Raw genomic sequence first — 22,374 nt, forward strand, 5'->3', positions numbered from 1 at the left:
ATTCATACTGGTGTCCTGGTCACAGCCTTTTCCTACACCAGTTTGTAGTCTCATTCACCTCTCCAGGACTGGGAATGATTTTTTGTCACAAAATCCAATTCCCTGAACCTTACTTAACCTCAATTGGTTTACAAGGGCAGTGGCCATTCTAGCAGGCAGCTGCCAGAAAGCTAAGAATTGTTTCTAAAAACACATTCATAAATCGGTGCCCCATGACAAGAAACAGAAAGCCCCTGTCCAGGATAGTAACCTATGTTTCATTCCACAAATATTTGGAGAGCACTGCTCCCGACAACTGTGGCACTGCCATGCAGACTACCTGTGGTCGCTGTCCTTACTGCACATGGTGTCTGGAAGTACATAACCACATGGTAACAGTCAAGGAAAAAAAATGGCATGATGGAACCTCTGATTGTGAAACTGTGCTGTGCTGTGCTGTGCTGTGGAAGGATGTGATATGAGAGGTGTTCCTAAACTGAATTTGGGGATCAAGGTCATAGGGGTTAAAGTGAATTCAAACTATTTGTGTTTAAACATTTCAGACACCTTTATGTCTGCTGTTCATCCAGTATCGATTAGCTACCTGGAACATTTAAGTCCGTCTTCTAAAACGTGTGAGATAATTTAAAGAATACGACATCAAGTCCAACAACTCTGAACTGGTGCAGTCTAGCTGTGTGCTTGAGTCAATAATTTATTTTCTCTAAATCACATGTTCTTCGTGTGTCTTGAGAGGCTAGTGATAGGCACTCATAATTCTTCTTAACATTTTTACCATTGTTAGAACATAACGGGATGTGAAAAGACTTAGTAAGTCAAGACATTTATGTATGATTATAATTCACCCTGAAGACTATCAAGTGCCATTTGATGAATTAAATATATTTATGAGTGAAGAAAAGAACTAGTATGTAAATAGACAGTGCATGATGTATAGCAAATGCATGGATTTTCGAGAGACAAAGTCATGTGGGAGATGTCATTCCAGAGCACAGAGTCAGTGGATGGGTTCAGTTGGGTTCGCTTCAAAGGTAGGATGCACAGATGGCTGTGAGCTGAGAATTACTGGAAACATTTATGGGGACAAACTAATTTGGTCTGTACCATGTGCCATGGGCTTTCCTTTCCTTTGTGTAACTTTCCAGGCCCTTCCACTTTACCTCAGGGCAGTTGGGACAATTCCATTGATAACTACCGTGTTTCCCTAAAAATAAGACCTAACTGGAAAATAAGCCCTAGCATGATTTTTTCAGGATGCTTGTAAGATAAGCCCTACCCCAAACAGAAGCCCCAGTTAAGATCATCAGCCAGACATGACTGGTTGAATAAATGTAGATTTTTGTACAAGAATAAATGAATAAATGCAAATTGTTAGAGCAAAAATTTATATAAGACCCGGTCTCATTTTCAGGGAAACATGGTAATCATAGTTAATTAGAAATGTAAGCTTTTACCTTTTTTCATGTTCTATGTAACTCTTATTTAGCTTCCAGACTTACCTTCTTTTGAGGTATGGATGCTGAATCGTGGTGAAAACTACACTATGAATTATTAACATGAGCAGTGTAGAAGCAGTAATATTACAACTTAACATTTGTTAGCTACATGCTTATTATATTCCATACTGTCTTAGCTCAGGCTGCTGTAACAAAGTAGAAACTGGGTGGCTTAAACAACAGAAATGTATTTCCCACAGTCTCGAGACTGGGAAGCCCAAGATCAAGGTGTTGGCAGATTATGTGTCTGGCGGGGGCCCCTTTCTTCTCATGGGTGTTCTCACATGGTGGGAGAGGGTGAGAGAGCTGTCGGAATGCCTTTAGGAGGTGCTGATTACATTCATGGGGCCTTCACCTTCATGACGTAACCACCTCCCTTCTTTTGATACCTGCCTACTAATACCATCCCACTGGAGGTTGGGATTTAAACATAAATTTGGGGGGTGGGGGACAGAAACATTCCAGCAGCAATGCATGCCCTCTGGTTTCTTAGTTTGGGATCCCCTAGGAGCAGAGGCTGAAGCAAGGATTTGAGTGTAAGTAGTTTAATTGTAAGGAGATCCTAGGAAATGTATGGTATGAAAATGGAAACAAAGAAAGAGAAAAAGCCTGCAAAAGGTATTTTGTCAGCAAATTACTCCCATGCACCTAATTTCCCTGGGGGACCTGAAAGACAACACAAAACATGAACATTGGAGGTGTCACATACTCCAGGGAGAGTGAATGGGGCATTTAAACACTAGCTCCCAACAGTCACAGTTGAGTCTTGCTGCTGAGGAAGGAAACTCGCAAACTATCCATTTTCAGGCAGAAAAGGATGAGCAGCCTGTGAAACAACCCGGCGAGGACTAGAAGGCTCTGGTAGTTGGAAGTGAGATAGTCATTCCTGGAAATGGTGTAAGACCCAGATTTGTCATGGACAGCACCTTTGCATACACCAGATGATAAATTTCCTTAACTCCACACAGACAGTAATATTATCACCCCTACTTTATAACAAGAAAACTGAGGTTCAGAGAAGTCAGTCAACTTGCTCAGAGTCGCACAGGCAGTAAACAAAGATGCTGAGTTCTAAACCCTGAACCAAGTCATTCTACTTTGGTGCTCCAATGTGTGACCTTCCATCTATACTGCATACTTGGCAGCTAAGGAGACAAAGTTGGCTCTTTCTGGGGAATTTCATCAGGTCAATTAGAAGAAGCTATAAATGACAATATGTTAATAGTCTCCAATTATAGAAACAAATGGATCCCCAAAGTAAAAGAGTACAAAGGTCTACTCCCTCACTTTGTGATGTTCCTTATCATCTATTGCAATGTTGATGTTGCAGTCGTGTCTTTGTGTATACGAGTGTGAGACATTGAAGTGGGGCAGACCTAATATATAAAAACTTTGGGGAATTTTTACTCTTAGAGTTTGACTTAAAATATTCCATCATCTACCCCTAAGATGCTAGTAAACATTGTGAATTCAATAAAATCTCTTTAGCTTCAACAAGCTGAAGTGGAACTCAACACCGAATCACAGAAAAGCCATGGCTTTTAAGGAGAAGGGAGAATTCAAATAATGATAGAACACAGGACAACAAAAGGTACAGAGAAAAAGACATTCATTCCAGGTAATAAAATTTGATATTAGGATATTTGTGTGAGCAAGACACCGCAAAGGGCATTCTAAACATATCAACAAAACAGTTTTATAGAATGGAATTTATGAGAGATACTGGATTTCAGGTCAAAAGGCTATATTGAGAACAGATTGAGGGGCCTTTTGAATCAGGCTTAGAAGTTTGAGTTTTACCTCACCCCTTAAGGCCTAGAGAAGACCTTTGCTTCCATTAATAAAAGCACAGCATTTACCTTCTAGCAGTCATCATAGTGGAATTATTGCTTCTGTCATGGCAGCCATGATATTATCTTTTCGGTGTGTTTGTTTTTCTTTATTTCACAATATAATCCAGTTCCTTGCAAACAAATAGAAAATAAGCAAATTAGAAAATAAAAGCCCTACATAAATCCACTCCAAAAGTAGTAACAGTTTAATATACATTCCAGATAAATACACACATATACATCACACACACACACACACACACATACACACTCTTAGAAAAATTTTAAAAATCTTTGTAATTCTACATGTTTTCACTTGAAAAATCATGAATATATTTATGTTTAAAAACTTATCAATCTAACTCATTATATTTACTTATATACCTATTGGTGAAAATACTTAAAAATACTATATAGTAAAATAATATAAAAATATGACATATGTATCCTTTAAAAACACATACACCTGTGTTGTGCATACACATAGCTTTAGGGATGCACTCAGCCACTTTTCCTGTTGTTGAAAAATGCAAGTTTTTTCCTTAGTGTGTTTTTTTTTTATTATAATTGACAGTCAGTATTCTGTTAGCTTCTGGTGTGCAGTATAGTGATCAGTTATTTATATAACTTGTGAAGTGATCCCCGACCCCGATAAGTCTAGTACCCCACGCCTGACACCATACATAGTTATTACAGTATTGTTGTCCTCGGTGTGGTTTTGAGTCACATCTATTTTAAAAATTCATAACATCTTTTAGTTGTAGATATAATGTGAATACACTTCTACGTGTTTGCCCAAACCTCCAGTTCAAGCTGTGCCTCCACCTCTGAACTTCCTTGACAACATTTCATCTGACCAAATCTGCAAACAAGTTCTATAGCCCAGCACTCAACTGTTTCACCACTAGCCACATTTTAAAAACTAGTTACCTAGTATGTGCCAGAAATGGTGCGTGTTGTTCATGCTCAAGCAGATTTAGAATTAAATCCCTGCTCTCAAGGATTTGGGCAACACCAAGCTGAGAGCACAGTGAACTCTACCGCACTTTCAAATAATTTTGTAAAGACTTAGCTTTGCTCCTCATACAACCTAGACTCATTTTCCCCCATGATTCAGACATGTCTCAGATTTCTGGAGAATTGCTGGTGGGTGAGCACATCATATATGCTTTATGTGATTGACAGACTCAGGAGAGTTTTTGTGAAAAAAGAAGAAGAGGAAGAAGGAAAAGAAGTCATTCTAAAGCAAGGATCCACAAGGAGTATAGCAATTGGTTTGAGGCAAGTAAGTAAGGGTCGCAATGGAGGGCAAATCTGAAGTTAGGAAAAGTGGAGCCCATGTCGTACTGAGCGTCAAGACTGATGTTACAAAAATCTTGCTTTAAGTCCCACATCCACTACTTTTCAGCTGTGGAACTATTGGCAAGGTATTTGATCGCCCTGTGCCTCAGTTTTTCCACTGATAAATTCATGTTTTGAAACTTACATGCTTCCTGGAATCATTTTTAGGAGTAATGATAAAAGCCCTGCCAAGTGCTCATCACAGGAACCCACCAAAATGAAGAATAAAAATAGAAATAGAAATAAATGAAATAAATAAGATCAACACAATTTAGCTACTATAGTAGTAGTGTTTATTATAATATATTCATATTGTCTTATTGGAGCATACTGGATTTTTAACTCAAATGGGCAAAACAAAAAATGTTTGACAAAGCAAATATAAATAAAAAGGGTTGAATTATGATAATCCGCAGGGCCTTGAGGGTCAGAGCATCTGTAGTGGTTGCTGTGGTCCTTTCCTTGACAATAGTGTCAGGAATCTCCAAGAACACGTCCTGGTTCAATGATTTCCTAAGAGAACTCACAGGAATCAGTATATAATTATACTCATGACTACTCTATTACAGCAAAAGGATACAAAGCCACATTAGTAAAGGGAAAAGGCACCTGGGGCAAAGTCCCGAGGAACCAGGTATAGCCTTCTAAGGGTCTTCTCATGGTGGAGTCACACTGGACACACTTCATTCCTCAAACAGTGACTCATGATCACACATGTCAAATGCTGTCCACCACGGGAGCTCAGTACAGGCTCATTGCTTTTATATTTGCATTTGTGGCTGGTCACGCGGTCACCTCTGCCTCCCAGTGCACCAGCACTGCAGACCTCCAAAGAGAAAGCAAGCATTTGGCTTAAGCCATGGGGTTTGCACAAATAGTTTAGGCAGTTCTCAGAATGGTGGGAAATCTAAGTTCCCAGCTACCAGCCAAAGGCCAAATTCACAAGGAGATTTTTCTAAGGTAAGCAGTCTCAAGGATGGTGAATTAAATATTTTCTACTTAGCAACGGAAAATGAAATAGTGACAATGAAGGCACAGTTGCACGGCATATAACAGCAAGGCAACCATGAAGGTGGAAATGTTTGCAGAAGAAGTGGTGATGCAGGACATGTAGTATGCGCATGTATAGTAAAGTTATCCCCCAAATTTATTCCCTCCCACTGCCCGGAGGTAACCTCCACACTGGGGAATCAGCGCCAAGGCCACACATTAGGGTTCCCAGTCTTGAAACCCGGTAGCAACAGTTTCTTCATGGACATCGGCAGATGTGGGGGCATCTTCTTGACCCTTTTCATTTCCTTTTTGGCCTCTGAGATTGACAGCTTCAGCCTGGGGTTCATCACTAGGCATGGCATGTGGGCATCAAAGCAGTGCCAGCGGTGCCTTTGATGGGCATATACCCTGATCAGAGACAACATCACATTTGGACACAGTAGGAAAGAAGGAAGTTATGGTGTCAGCTGGGCAGCCAAGCAATAGGTTAATGTGAACTAATGCCTAGGAGCCTGAGGGGCTCACCTAAGGGGTCTGGAGTTCCTGCATCACCGACGAAGCTCACTGTTGCACTGCCCCCTTCCCCAGGCTTGGTGACAATTATTCAGCAATATTGCACTGAGCACGTGTGTCAGGCAAATGCATGCTGGGAATGGAACAGTGAACCAGGCAGCAGAGCTCCCTGCCTTCATGGGGTTTACATTCTAGTCAATACAGAGTTTAAATTTGTCCTGAGTTTTCTGGATAGGTATGCTATGCCTTTATTCAACTCATATAAAATTCTCAAGGGAACAAAGTTAGATGATCACCGACTCCTTCCACTGGAGAAGACTTGTCTATTCAAGATGAAAAGATTGTAGAATCAGCTTCAAATGAAATGAATACGCTGCTCTCATTTTACTGTTAACTCCATAATAAAATATTTACTTATTTTATCCTCAAAAAAGGCACTGGAGGGGCTTGGAAACACTCGGTCTTAAATGGTCCAATTCAGCCCTGCAGTGATCACTAATTCCATTCAATCTGAGTCAATTAAGTTATTGGATATTTGTCAAGCTCTTATATTAGAGACAGTGCATATTCTAAGCATTCAAATGCAACACTGATGTAACTGCCTACTCTAGATAGTGCCTGAAATCTGTAATTTTTGCTATGAATTATGTTCTTCTCTTTAAAAAATCAGGACAGTTTCTCACCTTTATAGCTCCTGGCACTTCTCCATCCCTCTAGGATTTCTCCATGTGCGGTGACAGCTGCTCAGATATCGGCAGTTTCCTTCAGCATCCAGAGATGTGGCTTCTGACTGCTGAATAAATTAATGTGTGAGTGCAGACTTTCTGTAACTGTGGCACTCAGAGCCATCACACCAATGACACACCCATCACTGGCTACCAACCAATGAGTTTAATCAGCAATATCTCTGTGATAACTTTGATTCATCTAAGAGTGAATTTGTATCATTCATAGGTGAGATTTTCTTAAATCTGTAATTCACCAGCATGACCATGTAGTTTGTTTTGGCCTAATATCTGTCGCAGGGGTGGGAGGACCAGGCAAGAAAAGTATAATTCACATGTGACAAGCTGAAATAGGTTGTGGACAGATTTTTACAAGGACACTGTCAAACATAATTGGAAACAATGTGGCAGAGCTGTTGATTCTTAGGAAGTGACATTTGCAAAGAGGCTACCTGTCAATCGCAAGCCTTCTGGCTCTGCCTGAGCAAGAAAAGACAAAACTTCCTATAAGTGAAAAAGCGCTTTTTGCGGGGAGAACCTGGGACGCCATAGTCACTGAGGTCAATCACAATAGGCACACAAAACAAAATATCTCAAGGTCATGTATTCACCATATGTACAGACACATACCAAGTAGACATTACCATCACCGCCATTTTTGGATTGGTAAAATAAGTATTTAGCAATTGACTTTCAAATGACTTACAATCATGCATACACACACATACACCTTTGGTGTCCAATTCTGTGTTATAATTGGGAAAACTCCAAGCTATACTGAAAAGTCCTGGACAGAACAGGAGACCTGAGTGCTTTCACTAGTTTTTCTGCTTAGACAGGGATCTTGGGAAGTTAATTCACCTCTTTGCATCTCAGTTCCTTCACTTGTAAATGCGAGAATTGGATGCAATATACAGCTTCCCCCAATTTCTTTTCTAGTCTTAATATTTACTTAGTAAATATTTCTAGGCAGATATATTTAGTAAATATACTGGAATTGTGGAACATAAGTCTTACCCATGTTTACAGTCCCTTTTCAAAATAAGACATGGCCATGGAAGTTCCTGTGATTCGAAATGGAAAACAAAACAAAACAAAACAAAACAAACAAACAGAAATAGGCAAAAGAGAGGAAAAGATGTAACAAGTAAAAACAGAAAGAAAGAAGTCAACATTTGAAAATTAATACTATGGAATTAATACCTGATTTCCAGTAAGAAATTCATAAATATTTAATGCATGTTTACTGACTTTCTATGATCTTGAGACCAATAGGAGATATTAAATGTTAGAATAAAACAACATGTTTGAAAGTTTATGAACCTGAGTTATGTTCAATACAGATTAGAACCTGCTTTAGTTGTGGATTCATTATTACTGTTGAAAGAATTTTTTAATTTTATCAAATTTATTGGGGTGACATTGGTTAATAAAATTATGTAGGTTTCAAGTGTACAATTCTATAATACATCATCTGTATATTGCATTGTGTGCTCACCACCCAAAGCCAAGTCATTCGTCACCATATATTCTACCCCATTTACCCTTTTCTACCTCTCCCCACCCCCCTTTCCCTCTGGTAACCACCATACTGTTTTCTGTGTCTATGAGTTTTTGTTTGTTTTTCTTGTTTGTTAATCTGTTGTTCAGATTTATATCCCACAGATGAGTGAAATCATATGGTTCTTAGGTAGCTCAGTGGTAGAGTGCTTGCTTCACATGCTGAAATAATTTTGAAGCTTATAAGTACTACTAGTAAATAATGCTATCCAAACGCATGGAGCTGTCAGTGGATGTATTCTCAACAGTGGGATGCTGAATATAAGATGGAAGACAGCCCATTTCTTATCTCAATACCAACAAAAAGCTGTTAAAATGTAAACATAAAGTGCCATTAGGGGACTTTTTAATAAACAATAATATTACTAAGAAACTACTCACATCTGCATAGCACCTATCCTTAGCATATATGGGGCTCACAGACATCCCTTCAGGATAAGAGGTCCTTGGCTTGGTTTCAGATTTCCCAACCCTGTTGGGTAGTTATTTCCTAGCTGTAGATGTTTTCATAAACTTAAATATACCAAAGATCCTTTAAAAGGGAGTCAATTTGACTCCCTGATTTGTTCATCGTGCCTGGTTTGATGACAAAGTTCACTACTGGCTTCAAACTGGCTACGCAAGCCCTAGTGGCCATGAGTGCAGAGGACAAGGGCCACAGCAGGCTCTTGTCTTGGTGACGGATGGCTGCTTAAACCTACTCATCAGGTGACATCTTGCTCCCTCTCAGCCAGAGGAAGAAGGTTGGGAGGGGAAGGAGGAGTGAGGAGGTAGGGAAAGAAAATGAGAGAGGTAGGCGTAAAAGCAGAAGGTGAGCCTGTCTCCATGAGGCATTCATGACCAGATCAATGTGAGACTACAGGAGACTGAGCCCTTACACAAGGGAATGTTCAACTCAAAACTCTATCGTCCAGCACTCAATCTAATTTGATTTGCTCTGTTTTATATATTAAAATACACGCACACAACTACTGTTTCTTGGTTATTTTCCTTTTGTGGACATATTTACACAACATCGATTTTTTTTTTAATGGCTATTCATTTTACCAGTTGCCCAACGTGAAACACGGCACCTGAAAACATTCGTTTTGGTGTGTGACTCAGTGGACAGAGCAAGTTCACATACTCCACACAGCTGCCTAATCACTTTTCAGAAGCCCTATTTGCTCTAAATGACATCTTTTAGAGTCACAGAGTAAGTGATTTCTAACTTGAGTTCATCTTTCAGGTCTAAACATTCACACATGAAATACGTTCTCTAGTCCCTAAAGAAAAAAACATGAATCACCAGGCGTTCGAGAAAAACCAAGCACAAAGGTAAGATCAAAATGAAAAAACAAACAAACAAATAAATGTTGATACCAGAAGAAAAATATAATTATATATTCATGGGCAAAACCAAAATTGAGACTCATACAGATTATTTTTAATCAAAATGGAATTATGTTATTCATGGTTTGCAATTTCATTTGTTTTTTGTTTTGTTTTGTTTTGTTTTGTTTTGTTTAGCTGAGCCATCCTGCCACCTGTTGGCAGCTCAGCAGCAGCTCAGCTCGGGCCGGGCATCGAACCGCTGTTGCTCAGAGCTCGCACTCGTGAGTGAGCTCTTAACCAACTGAGCCACTCGGCCGGCCCCACAATTTCATTTGTTTATTTGCTTTCCTTAAGATTTATGAATGGAGAGTTAGACCATACTGCAGGCTTCAAGGATCAGTTACTAGTTTTTATGTCTGTGTCAGGTTATAGATATTCCATCCTATTCTTCCTGAGCCATTAATTTAAATCTCATAGCTTTCTGTACAGCCTAGGTATTGAATGCTTTCAGGCCAGGTGTCCAATTCTGTCTCACTCAGTGGTCATATCTTGATTAAGGATCAGGATTAGACTGCTTCCCTCACTAGAGGTCTGGAATATATCATGAAGAGAAAAAAAATTATATTCTTGTTTATAAGAGCATATATTATACCCTCTGTTATAAAACATTCATTTAAAAATGAAATAATGGGCTAGCTCAGTCAATAGAGCATGAGACTCTTAAATTCTTAATTTTTTTTTTGTTTCTTCCATCCTTGCCTTCTCTCCAACATCACGCCCAAGTAACCAATATTAACAGCCTGTGTGTTTTAGTCTATACAATGTCTTATACTCATATAATCATAGACAAACACACATATTAATACTCACTGAAGTTTTTATTTTGTTAAGTTTTGTAAAAATACCACATTATATGTACATCACTGATACTATCAAATATTGTTTATAATGTAAGAAAAATAACTCTGTATTGTTGAAAAGATTGTAATTGCTATAGTCTTTTAAAAAAGCAATTGGGGACATTTATAAAAAATTTTAAAATGCATGTATCCATCAATGTAGCAATTCTAACTCTAGGTCTTTGTTATAGAAAAAGACTTATGCATGGACCCAAAAAGGAGAGAAAGTCTCCCATGTGAATTACAGCATTGCTTCAGTAGTGGAAATTGATGACATAGTAGAAACATCTTAGAAGTTCTTCAAATGAAGAATAGCTAAATAAGTTGTGAATATCCACAAGACTCTTGACAGCCAGAGCCAACTTCTATGTTAGGCTCAGTAGGCAACGTGCCTAGGGCCCACACAAATGTTTTAATTTCTTTGACTACCATAAAAAATATATAATAATAATTCTGTAATGATTACTTCAGTCTGGATTATACTTACGTTTATACCAACATAGTCATAAAACATACTTTTCAGTATTATTTTTAATGTAGTAATGTAGGAGGCCAAGTTTAATAGAGCCCATAAAGTCATACTTCAGATGTGCATTCAGCTATTAAAAAAGTTATATACCACACACATGCATTTATACATATATACATATATATATAATATATAATATTATAATATATAATATTATATAATATATTGCTAGTACAAGATTTCCAAGGTAAGTTGTTAAGTTCAAACAGTAATATTTTGAACAATATGAAAAGCATTCTATAAATTATTTTAGGACAGTATACTTTTCTATGTAAAGTATATAAATACAGAAGCCATCTGGAAGAATGCATATCTAGCTTAAAATAATGGATACTTTTACTAAGAAAAGTGGTTTAAGGGTATGTGTGAAGGGGCCTCTTAATTTTGTCTGTATATTCTTAGATAATTCTTGAATTATTTTACAACAGTGAGGTGGATTTAAAGCATCTTATAATAAAATTTCCACTAAAATGCACTGTTCTGGTTACTTTTGCACATAACAAATTGAATCACAACTTAGTGGCCTGAAGGAACGTTGCTTATTATGGTCTCAAATTCTGAAGTTCAGCAACTTGGGCAGAGTAGAGCAGAGATGTCTTATCTCTGCTCCGTGATGTCTGGGGGCATCAGCTTGAGGGAATTAAAGACCAGCCATCACCAGATGGCTGGGACTGTAACTATCTGACATGTAGGGTGCCTGAGTTAGGATGAATTGAGAACTGTCTGCTGACGGTAGTGCATACTTGTGACCTCATATGTCACTTGGCTTTCTCATTGAATGGCAGCCTCGGGGCAGGAGGACTGTCTAAATAACAGTCAGGGCTTCCAGTGTGAGTGACTCCAAAGATCAAGCGAAAGCACCATCACCTTTTAAAACCAAGCCTTGAGAACTGCAGCGTCACTTCTGCCATATTCGAAGTAGTCATAAACCCCTTCCCAAATCTTGATGTTCACACTCTAAGAACACGTGTAAAGTTGTCCTGGTCATCTTTTCTAGAGACAACTTGCTATCCTCTGCTTCCTGGTCATGAAAATGTACAGCCTGCCAACACACAAAATACACTCATGCTCACCACTAAGACACTGAAATGTTTGTCCCATCATGACGTCATCTGTCCATCTGGGATCCCATCCTCAAAATCAGGTCCAAATTCAGAGGAAGCTCCTTCTGCGTGGCTGATCTAGTACAGTTTCTATCAATTCAAAAATCTGTAAACTTGTGAAAAGGATGAACAGGAAACACACAGAATGGGGGAAAACACTTTCAAACTCTATCTGATGAAGGGTCCATTTCCAAAGTATATAAAGAAATTCTACAACTCATTGGCTAAAATCAAATAACCCAATTAAAAACTGGGCAAAAGACTTGATAGTATTTCTACAAAGGAGACGAATGACCAACAGGCTTATGAAAAGGTGCTTGATGTCACTAATCATCAGGGAAATGCAAATCAAAAGCATAATGAGATTCAACTCATTCCTGTTAGGATATCTGTTATCTGAAAAACTTTTTTAGGCTTCTTGTGTGTCTATTTATAATTAACTCCATTAGAAAAAAAAAATTAAAAAAAACAAACAAACACCAAAATCCCAAATAAACAAAAGACACATCCACAAATCTCCTGGGGATGAGCCCTTCATTCTTTGACTGCTGGGGAACCTCTTAAGATTCCTCAAAGCTCTGTAGCTACACAGAGACCAGCTGCCAGTCACGCTGCTCAGATCCTGAGAAGGCCTTTGTTTATTTGAAAGCTTTTTCCATGAGGCTCCTCCTTACATATTTCTGCAGTCTTAAGAAGGATTTTTAAATACCAACCTTGGCTTCATATTTTGCCTGAAATTAGCCTGAATTTTCTTTTTGTCCAGAGGCCCTTTATCATTTGATTTGTTTTGTTTTGTTTTGTTTTGCTTTCCCTTGTATTTTTTTTTAAGAACCCAGAAAATTCTGGGCTTTCATAATTGCTATGCATTTTGCTCAAAAATTAAGCAATTTTATGTTAGCTTACTTCTATCTAAATTTTAGCCAACATGGATCAGTTAAATTAGTTGCCTCTTTCCATATTGTGACTGGAAGTTATCTTAGCTAAATTCACCCATTAAATAAGAATCTTTCTGTATCCCACATCACCATAGGGAAGAGTGTTACCAAATTTTGTTACTGCACAACAAGAGTTACCTTGTTTCCAGCCTCCCATTACAATGTTTCTATGAACTCTTCTCTAACATTCTTCTCAGGGTCCTTCAAGAAACCTGCTCACTATCTGGTGGATAGTCAATGCCAAGTGTAAATGTAACATTTACAAAATGTTACAAAGTGTTTTACATTTTGTTTTGTTTTTATGGCACCATCTCACTCTTAGTATCAAATTCTATTTTGATTCTGTTTTCTCCATAAACAAACAAACAAACAAAAAGATGACTCAAAATTTAGAAGATTACAACCACCATGTAATTACGTGGATTTGGGGGGTCAGGCATTCAGGTAGCATACAGGGGGCTGGTTTGTCCACACTAAAGTACGTGGTGTTGGGAACCACAGCTGTAAGATTCAAAAGCTGAAGGGGGAGGCTTGAGGCTGGAGAGAGTGTCCTCTAAAGGTTATTTGACCCACTTGTCTGGTGCCTGGCCTGGGAAGAGTGAAGGCCCGTTCTGCTGCTCAGAGCATCTATGTACGCTCTCAATGGGGCTCACCTTCCCTGTAACGTGATGGCTCCGGGGTAGGTGGGCTGTTGCCATTCCACTCATAGGTATTCCAAGAACAAGGCAAAGATGCATCCCCTTTCATGACCTCCTCTCAGAAGTTACACAGCATCATTTCCAGTATTCTCTACCAGCTGAAGCACTCACAAGCTCACCTTGATTTAAGGGAATGGACAAAGACCCCACCCTTGAATGAAAAGGGTGGCAGAGTCACATTGCAGAGGAGTATTTAAGATGGAAAGTACCATTGTGACCACCTGTGGAAAGTATGCCCCGCCAAAACTACCACAGAAGTATCAACAGTTATCTACAACAGATAAAACGTTTCAGAAAATCCATGCGAATCCCTATAAAAGCCAACCTTTTATTTAGTCTTAAAAATCACAAATTAAACCCAAGTGTAATTGAATCTGCCATTATCTTCTGTATGCAGAGTTTAATTGGTTATAACATAATGGCTCATAGATTGTATTATGTATTAAAATATATTCTATGGACTTGGCTGTGTCCTGCTCATACTAATCACCTCAGTTATAATGTCATCTCTAGAAACCTTTTGCTGACTCCCTACACGCTCCCTGCTCAGCCCCAGCAGGGTTTTGTGTCCATTTATTATGTTCCCAGGGCACGCCACACTGCTCTGCCTTGTAGCAGGCATCATTTGGAATATGTAATCACAAATTACCCAGTCTCTCTCCTGTACTCTGTTATCAGAGTCCTGAGGACTGGATTGTACTTCTTTCTCATTGAATTCCCATTGTTTACAAAGTGCTTAGGATAGAACATGATCATTCTTCTCCTCAAGGAACAACAATAACAATTCTTTTACAGTCTCACATTCTTGTATTTTACACACATGCTACATAATTTGTTACTTGCATGTTAGAATTCATATCCCCCTTTCGCAGATGAGTAAATTGAAGCCTGGATAGGTCGTGCAACTTGTCCAGTATTACCAGACGCTATGGTAGCTGAAGAGGGAATAAAATGCAGAATTCCTCAATTCTAGCCTCACGACCTACCCATTTCCCCGTTCTGCCACTGTGAATGTTTTAGAAATGATGATTGGTAATGAAGCTACCTAACAAACTCTGATACAATCTTGATTGTGCTGTATGATGATTTTGACACAGTAAAGCTGATATATTTACCTTGAGAAAACTATATATAGAGTGTCAAGGTAAATGTACATTAACTTTAATTCCTTCCAATTTACAGTAGCTGAATCCCATAAGAAAATAAGGACACTTGTCTTAAGGTTTCATAAAGATTGGAGTTATATTAGAAATACTACAGTCTTATAAAATTGAAAATAAGATTATTTAAGTACACATGCCAAACAAGATATATTTATTCTTATACTGTTACTCAAATAACAGTGTTTTATATTAAACAATGCATGGAAAATAATCACTGATGCATGAATTATTCAAATAATTTATCTAAATATATGTTCACTTATTTCTAAGTTCAGTTGCTCATGCAATTTATTGAGAAACTAAATGAATGTTTTCATCATCATTGATGCTTTCTCAGGATTCCAGTAATGATATGAAAACCCCAAAATCAGAGAAACAGGCTTTATGATTATATGTTTTCTTTTTCCCTTCCCTTTTCTAGGTCCATTCTCCTTAAATTTTAATGAAGCAAAGGGCACCTTAGTGGGGAGAAGGAGCAGTATACTGTTTTCCTGATTCAATTTTTTTTTTTTTAGCTATTTCAATATAATAACTTTTGACCTTTCAGAATTACCAGTTTCTCTTCTGGAAATTGGGCTAAGAAGACCTATCACTTAAATTTTGCATGGATGAGTGTTAAGTGTTGAGTTTTGTCCCCACCCTCTAAAAGAATCACATGTGGATTACTAACCCACAGTACCTTAGCGTGTGACAATATTTGAAGATAGGGCCTTTAAAGGGGTAACTAAGGTTAAATGAGGTCACTAAGGTGAGCTGAAACACAATGTCGCTTGTGTCCTTATAAGAAGAGGAGATTAGGACACAGACACACACAGAGGGAAGACAGTGTGAGGACACAGAGAGAAGATGGCCATCTATAAGCCAAGAAGAGAGGCCTCTCTGGAAACTAGCCCTATTCAAACCCTAAACTCAAGAGTCTAGCTTCCTACATTTCTGTTCTTTAAGCCACTCAGTGTGTGGTGCTTTGTTAGGCAGCTCTAGCAAATTCATACAATGAGGTGGTGATGAATCCTAAATTTAGGTTTAAATAGATAATGTCACATCCAGTAACGTGAAGATAAGTTTTCTCCCATTCCTTCTCTTCCTGAGCTTTCATAGCCCTGGAATCCCACGAACAGAAAAGCTGTAAGCATTTTTCATTCAGATTCCCATGCCAAGTTTTCTTCATCTTTTGTCACCGTACCTATTTCTTATGTTTGTCTTATAATGTTTCGTAAATTAAAACCTATCAATTTCAGGTCCCAGTAGGATCTTCCCAGCCTAACAATGTTAGTGTTTGCCTGCGTGAGGCTGCCAGTGAACTTGATACATGCTTCTTACTCTAATAGGCATAGTTACCTCTTGGTGAGTGTGCATTCATCCTCCAAATGTTAATGGTTCTTATGCATCTCCTTTTCCAGGGAGGCCATAATCTCACACACTGGATACAGATACACAAGGAAGGAAAACCACCCTTCGTGCTGGTCACTTCCCTTGGTTTTCTCATTTCCAGTGCATTCAAACAGGCATTTCCAAAGCCAGGTGGCTGGCGCTGCCCCACAACAGCAGCGATCGCTTTCCCACTGTCTCACTTGAGTAATGAGCTAATAGAAAACCAAGTTAGGGATCTCCAGAACCAGGACAATAATAAAATCATAATGATATTGTTAGCAATCTGGCCCCAGTGCTGGTTCCCTCTCCCAGAGAAACACTGTCATGTAAACAGCAAAACTCATCAATCACAAAAATCACACAAGAGCCAAGCCAACTGGCTTCCTTGGACACACAGCCTTGCGGGTGAGGTTGAATGTCATTGCTGGGGAGCAGCTCTCTTGGAAAATCCATTTAGCACCCTAATGGATGTTGCTGCCCTTTGCTGAGGAGATCCTGGGAAGTGTGAACTTATGTGGCTTCCATCAGGTCACACAGACAACACGAGGCAGATGACACCAAGGTTAGAGCCCAGCTCTGACATCGAGCCTGTGCTGCCTTTGGCGCTGATATCTCAGCTTTAGCTGTTCAGCAAGTGGCTGGAACCAAGGTTTTGCCAGCTCAGAAGTTGTAAACAAACTAGAAAAACCGATGAATAAATAAGTGCGTTTGTAGAGTAGTAAAATGACCCAGTTAGTCAGCTAAAATTAACTGATAAACCCTTGAATCTTAAACATCATCTCACCTCTTATAGCTATGTGATATCTGTATATTCACTATAGCTATGTAAAATCAATACCAGTAGACAATGATGACTATGCAGCATTCAGAACAAGAGGAGGTCAGAACTTCAAGTTTCCAAATGATAGATGCATGTACCATACTAACTTTCTATGGGATAGGCATTCTTAGGGGAAGTGCACTCTATCACTGATAGTGTTACTGTTGTTTTTCCAAAACTCTGAAATTTCACCCCTTAAATTAGATTAGTAGATTAGACTCTCTGGACAGTAGATTCATAATTGAATGACTTTCATAATTGAATGTCTTCCAAAATGAATAGGTCAAATGGAACTTCTTTCAACATGACTACCAATAAAAACAAATCATGCTAATAATGTTTAGCTTTCTAAAACCTTGACCAATTCTAGGAAAAAAATATATCTATATAATATATAATATATAATATATATATATAATATGTTATATATATATCTCCATAGTAAGATATTTTTAAAAACAATTTACATCTCATGCAAATACTTCAAATCTGAGAATGTTATTCAACGAATATTTATTGAATGCCTGCTCCATGCTAGACAATGTTCTCTCTGTGGAGGATACAGATATGAACAAAAATTCTAGGCCTTTATGGTCTAGTTCAAAAAGTTAGACAATAACATAACAAAGGAGAAAAATGAACAATGTTGTGGATAAAAATGAATCAGGGTAGAGGAATAGGGACAACCATGCTGATGGTGAAAGGAAAGTGTTTTTGTTACTTTACTTGGGGTGGTCAGGGAAAACCTTACCACGAAAGTGATATTTGGGCAGTGACCTGAAAGAGTAAGAAACCAAGCTTTATCAGTATCTGAGCTGAGAGCATTTCAATAAAAAGCACATCAAGTACTGCAGCCCAGAAGCGATGTGCTTGGTGTGGTCGAGAAATTGCAAGGGAGTCGGTATGGTTGGAGGGGAGGGGACAGGAAAGGAGAGCATATCGGGAGGTGCGTTGGCGTGGACAGGGGATGGCACGAGATCATTTAGGTCCTTGTAAGCTGATCATTAGGACTTTGGATGCCATTTTGGGAAGAAAAGTAACATGATTTAGGTATTAAAAGGATCGTCCTGCTTCTGTGTTAGAAATAGACTGAAGTGGCAGGAAGAGACCAATTAAAACGGTGCTATCACCCAGACAAGAGGTGGTGGTGGCTTGAGCAAGGACAACCGTGGTATTGGCAGGAAGTGGTTGGGTTTTAAATATGTTTTGAAGGCAGAACCAACAAGTTTTGCCAATATATTATACATGAGGTATAAAAGAGAGGAGCTCAAGACAAGGCCAGGTTTGTCATCCACTAGAACAAGGAGCTGCCATTCATTGAGACCAGGAAGACTGGGGGCAGGGGGGGAGGGGAGTTAAGGGAGGAGAGTTGTATGGAAACACATTTTCACCCAGTGCTTGAGTCAATGACTTAGGAACAGTTTTGTGAACATAGGATGGGATTAATTAAAAAAAAAAAAAAAGTTTACTTGGCTTATGTTGAAGTTCTTCTCAAAGAAGCCTTCTTGGAATACATTACGTTTAAGCGAAGATCTAAAGCAGCCGTTCTCAACCTTCCTAATGCCGCGACCCCTTAATACAGTTCCTCATGTTGTGGTGACCCCCAACCATAAAATTATTTTCGTTGCTACTCTATAACTGTAATTTTGTTACTGTTATGAATCGTCATGTAAATATCTTTTTGTTTTGCGACGGTCTTAGGCGACCCCTGTGAAAGGGTCGTTTGAACCCCAAAGGGGTCACAACCCACAGGTTGAGAACCCCTGATCTAAAGGATCAGTAGGATTTATGAGAGTGCAGAAGAGGGCAGGGTGATAGTTCTATGGGAAAGTCTAGCCAGGTAAAAGCTAAGGAGCAGGATAAACTATGGCACATTGAGACACAGTTGGCTATAGCACTTGTTTTGAAAGTGTGAATTTGTTCCAACAGGGAATGATTTGAGTGTGAGTGTTTTTTGCATTTGCTTGTGTGTTATTGATATTTATCTGTGATACGCAGTGGTGAATGAAGAAGACCACCTAGCTGCATCAAGCTGTGTAGGAATACACTAAATGCCCACATGCCACACCAGCCACCTAGGTCCACCCATGTGCCATGAGCCACAGCCACCTTTCCACATCTGGTGTGACAACTTTCCTCCAATTTCAGGTAACTCTCCACCATTTTTGCAATTGCTCACAGTCTGCACACTTTTGATTCTCACTTCCAGAAACACACTTCAGACCTTTTTCAGGGTCCACATTTTTTGTAGTATTTCTTCGTGTCTTAATCATTTGCCAGGGGTAAATTGTGTTCCTATTTTTCACTAGATTTCTCTTATTTATTATTTTTATTAGTTCAAATAAAAACCACAATGAGATACCACCTCACTCAGAATGGCTATCATCAATAAATCAACAAACCATGAGTGCTGGCGAGGATGCGGATAAAAAGCAACCCTGGTGCACTGCTGGTGGGACTGCAGACTGGTACAGCCACAATGGAAATCATTATGGCGGTATCTCAAAAAACTGGAAATGGAACTACCTTATGACCCAGCAATTCCACTCTTAGGTATCTATCCAGAGAAATCCAAAACACTAATTTGAAAAAATTTATGCACACGTATGTTTATTGCAGCTCTACTCACAATACCCGAGACATGGAAACAACCGTGGTAGATGACTGGATTATGAAATTGTGATACATTTATACAATGGAGTATTACTTGGCCATAAAGAAGAACAAAATCTTACCATTTGCAACACTATGGATGGACTTATCTTCTTTTTATGTGTGTCACAAATGAAAGTTCTGAGTTTGCCAAGCCCCTGATCCATAAGCCTCTGGCTTATGTTGCGTAATTCTGCAGTGTGCCATGACTTTTAAGAGTGCACATACGATGTTATAGCAGAACTGACTGTAACTGGAAGAAATCCAGGTGCTTTGGGAGCATAGGGAGGTGCAGGGGGCAAGGACAGGACAGAAAGTGGAGGAAGGGGACTGGAAGACATGGTAGGGAGATGGGACTGCTGGGTCATCTAGCGTCCTGTAAGCCCACAGAAGCCGTAGTAGAAGCCCTGATGGGTGGTGGCTTTTCTGTGTGACCTGTAAGTGCCTGACTTACACTTTAATTGGGAGGCATGCACTTCAAAGAGGCACCTGCTTCAAAGACTGCTATCTTAAATAAACACTTTGCCTCCAAGAGACTAGATAAAGAGTCAGGCCACCTCCTCCCTAGAAGGCTCTTTGTTTCAGAGATCTTGGTTGATTTCAATAAATGGCCATTTGGGCCACCTGTTTTTTCTCTTCCCATACTTTAAATTTCCTTTCTTACATTTTAAGTTCACCACTAATGAACTTGCAAAATTCCTAGGACCTCGCCCCACCCCCCAACCCTGCCAATAAAAGCAAAAACCCCCAGGCCTGTGTGCTCTCTGTCTACCAGTGACCTTGCTGTGTGGCCCCAGGTGTGCTTTGTAATTTCCAGGTCGTGTAACTAATCAGCCTGCATCTTTTCAAAGTTTTCTGATGGTTATTGCTGAAGGGCGCCCTGTGGTCATAATAGGACCCCCAAGGGCTGGTCCAACCACAAGGTTGTTTATTGATAGGCTGTGACCAGCATGAGCACAATTATTTAGACTTTGTCATAAGCTTGATTATAAACCATGAATGATAGTGTGATTGTATTTTAGACAGGATGCTTGAGTGTGGGGTCAGAGAGGAGGAGAAGGAGACTCTTGTCCAAAAGCTGTGTGCCAAGTGTGTTTCTTTCATACAGACTAGACAGGGTGGTGTCTGGGTCAGTGACAACAGAGATGGACAGGAGTGGACTGAACCAAATTAAGGTCTGCTTATGTATAGGCTCATACACTGTTCATCTGGAATCTATCTACAATAGGGCGTCCAAGAACAAGCAAAACAGGCAAATAAAGGTGTCAGAGCTAGAATAGCATATGTTTACATCTACACACGTAATTATCACCCTTTGTTCCATCCCATTTTTGTATTTAATGCTGCTAAGAAGTAATGGTGTTATAAATGAAAAAAAAATGATAATGACAATAATAGTAGATGCACGCTGTATATGTTTATAGTTTTTGGAAACTCAACATTTTGGTGCATATTATTCATTCATATAGTAGGGATAATAATAGTACTCAGTTATATTTATTTGCTGTGACACATTTAAAGTGCTTATCCAAGACTGGCATATGACAAGTACCTAGTTGTGCTTAGAGGCATATATTTATTATTATTTCAAAATGCTTCGCATACACTGCATCATTCCATCTTCAAACTAAACTCTGAAGGGAGTATAATAATTTTAATTTTTTGAATTAGGAAGTAACAAATCAAGGAGGTTAATCAATTTGCTCAAAATCTCTATGAAGTGACAATCTAGGTCCTTAAGCCACAGGGCTTCCGGTTCGCCTACTACTCCTTACACCCTACCCCTGGGTAGAAACGGCCTACAACAGGAGATGTGCTTGGCAGGTGAAGACCATCCCTCGCACGCTTCTGACAACTGCTCTAAATTCCCCCTTGGGCTTCCATGTTGCTGAGCAACCCCACTGCAAGCATCCGATGAGGCTGGCAGCCCCCAAACTTTAGTGCACCACCTGTAGGTTTCATAAAACTAGGTTTTGTGAAGGTCTTTCAGGAACATTCCTTCACCCTGTCGTCAGCATCACTCTGCCATATGAATTAGCACAGGCTGGAATTGGATGCAGAATTAAGATGCCGTAATAGTTTGATTTCAGCTCACACCTTATAAAAACCCAACTCACGTTCCCTTTGATTGAGCCCCCACCTGTTTCAGAAAATCAAAGATATATACAGAGAGTGCCAGAAAAAAAAAAAGTATACATGTTTTAAGAAAGGGAAACTGTATTAAATTTGTAATACTCAATATATACCAATAGCAAAATTGTTTGTCATGTTTGACTTCTGCAATTACAAGAGGTGCTCAAAGTGGTTCCCATCAGCATCCAGACACTTCTGATGATGGTGAACTACTGCTTGAGCAATGTTGACCGGAGTGTCCACTTGTATCCATTTTTTGCCACCCTCGGTATATGTTTTTGTCTTTCTTTCGCATTC

Source organism: Hipposideros armiger, unplaced genomic scaffold, assembly GCF_001890085.2.
Source record: "Hipposideros armiger isolate ML-2016 unplaced genomic scaffold, ASM189008v1 scaffold_260, whole genome shotgun sequence".
In the NCBI taxonomy this organism is placed as follows: domain Eukaryota; kingdom Metazoa; phylum Chordata; class Mammalia; order Chiroptera; family Hipposideridae; genus Hipposideros; species Hipposideros armiger.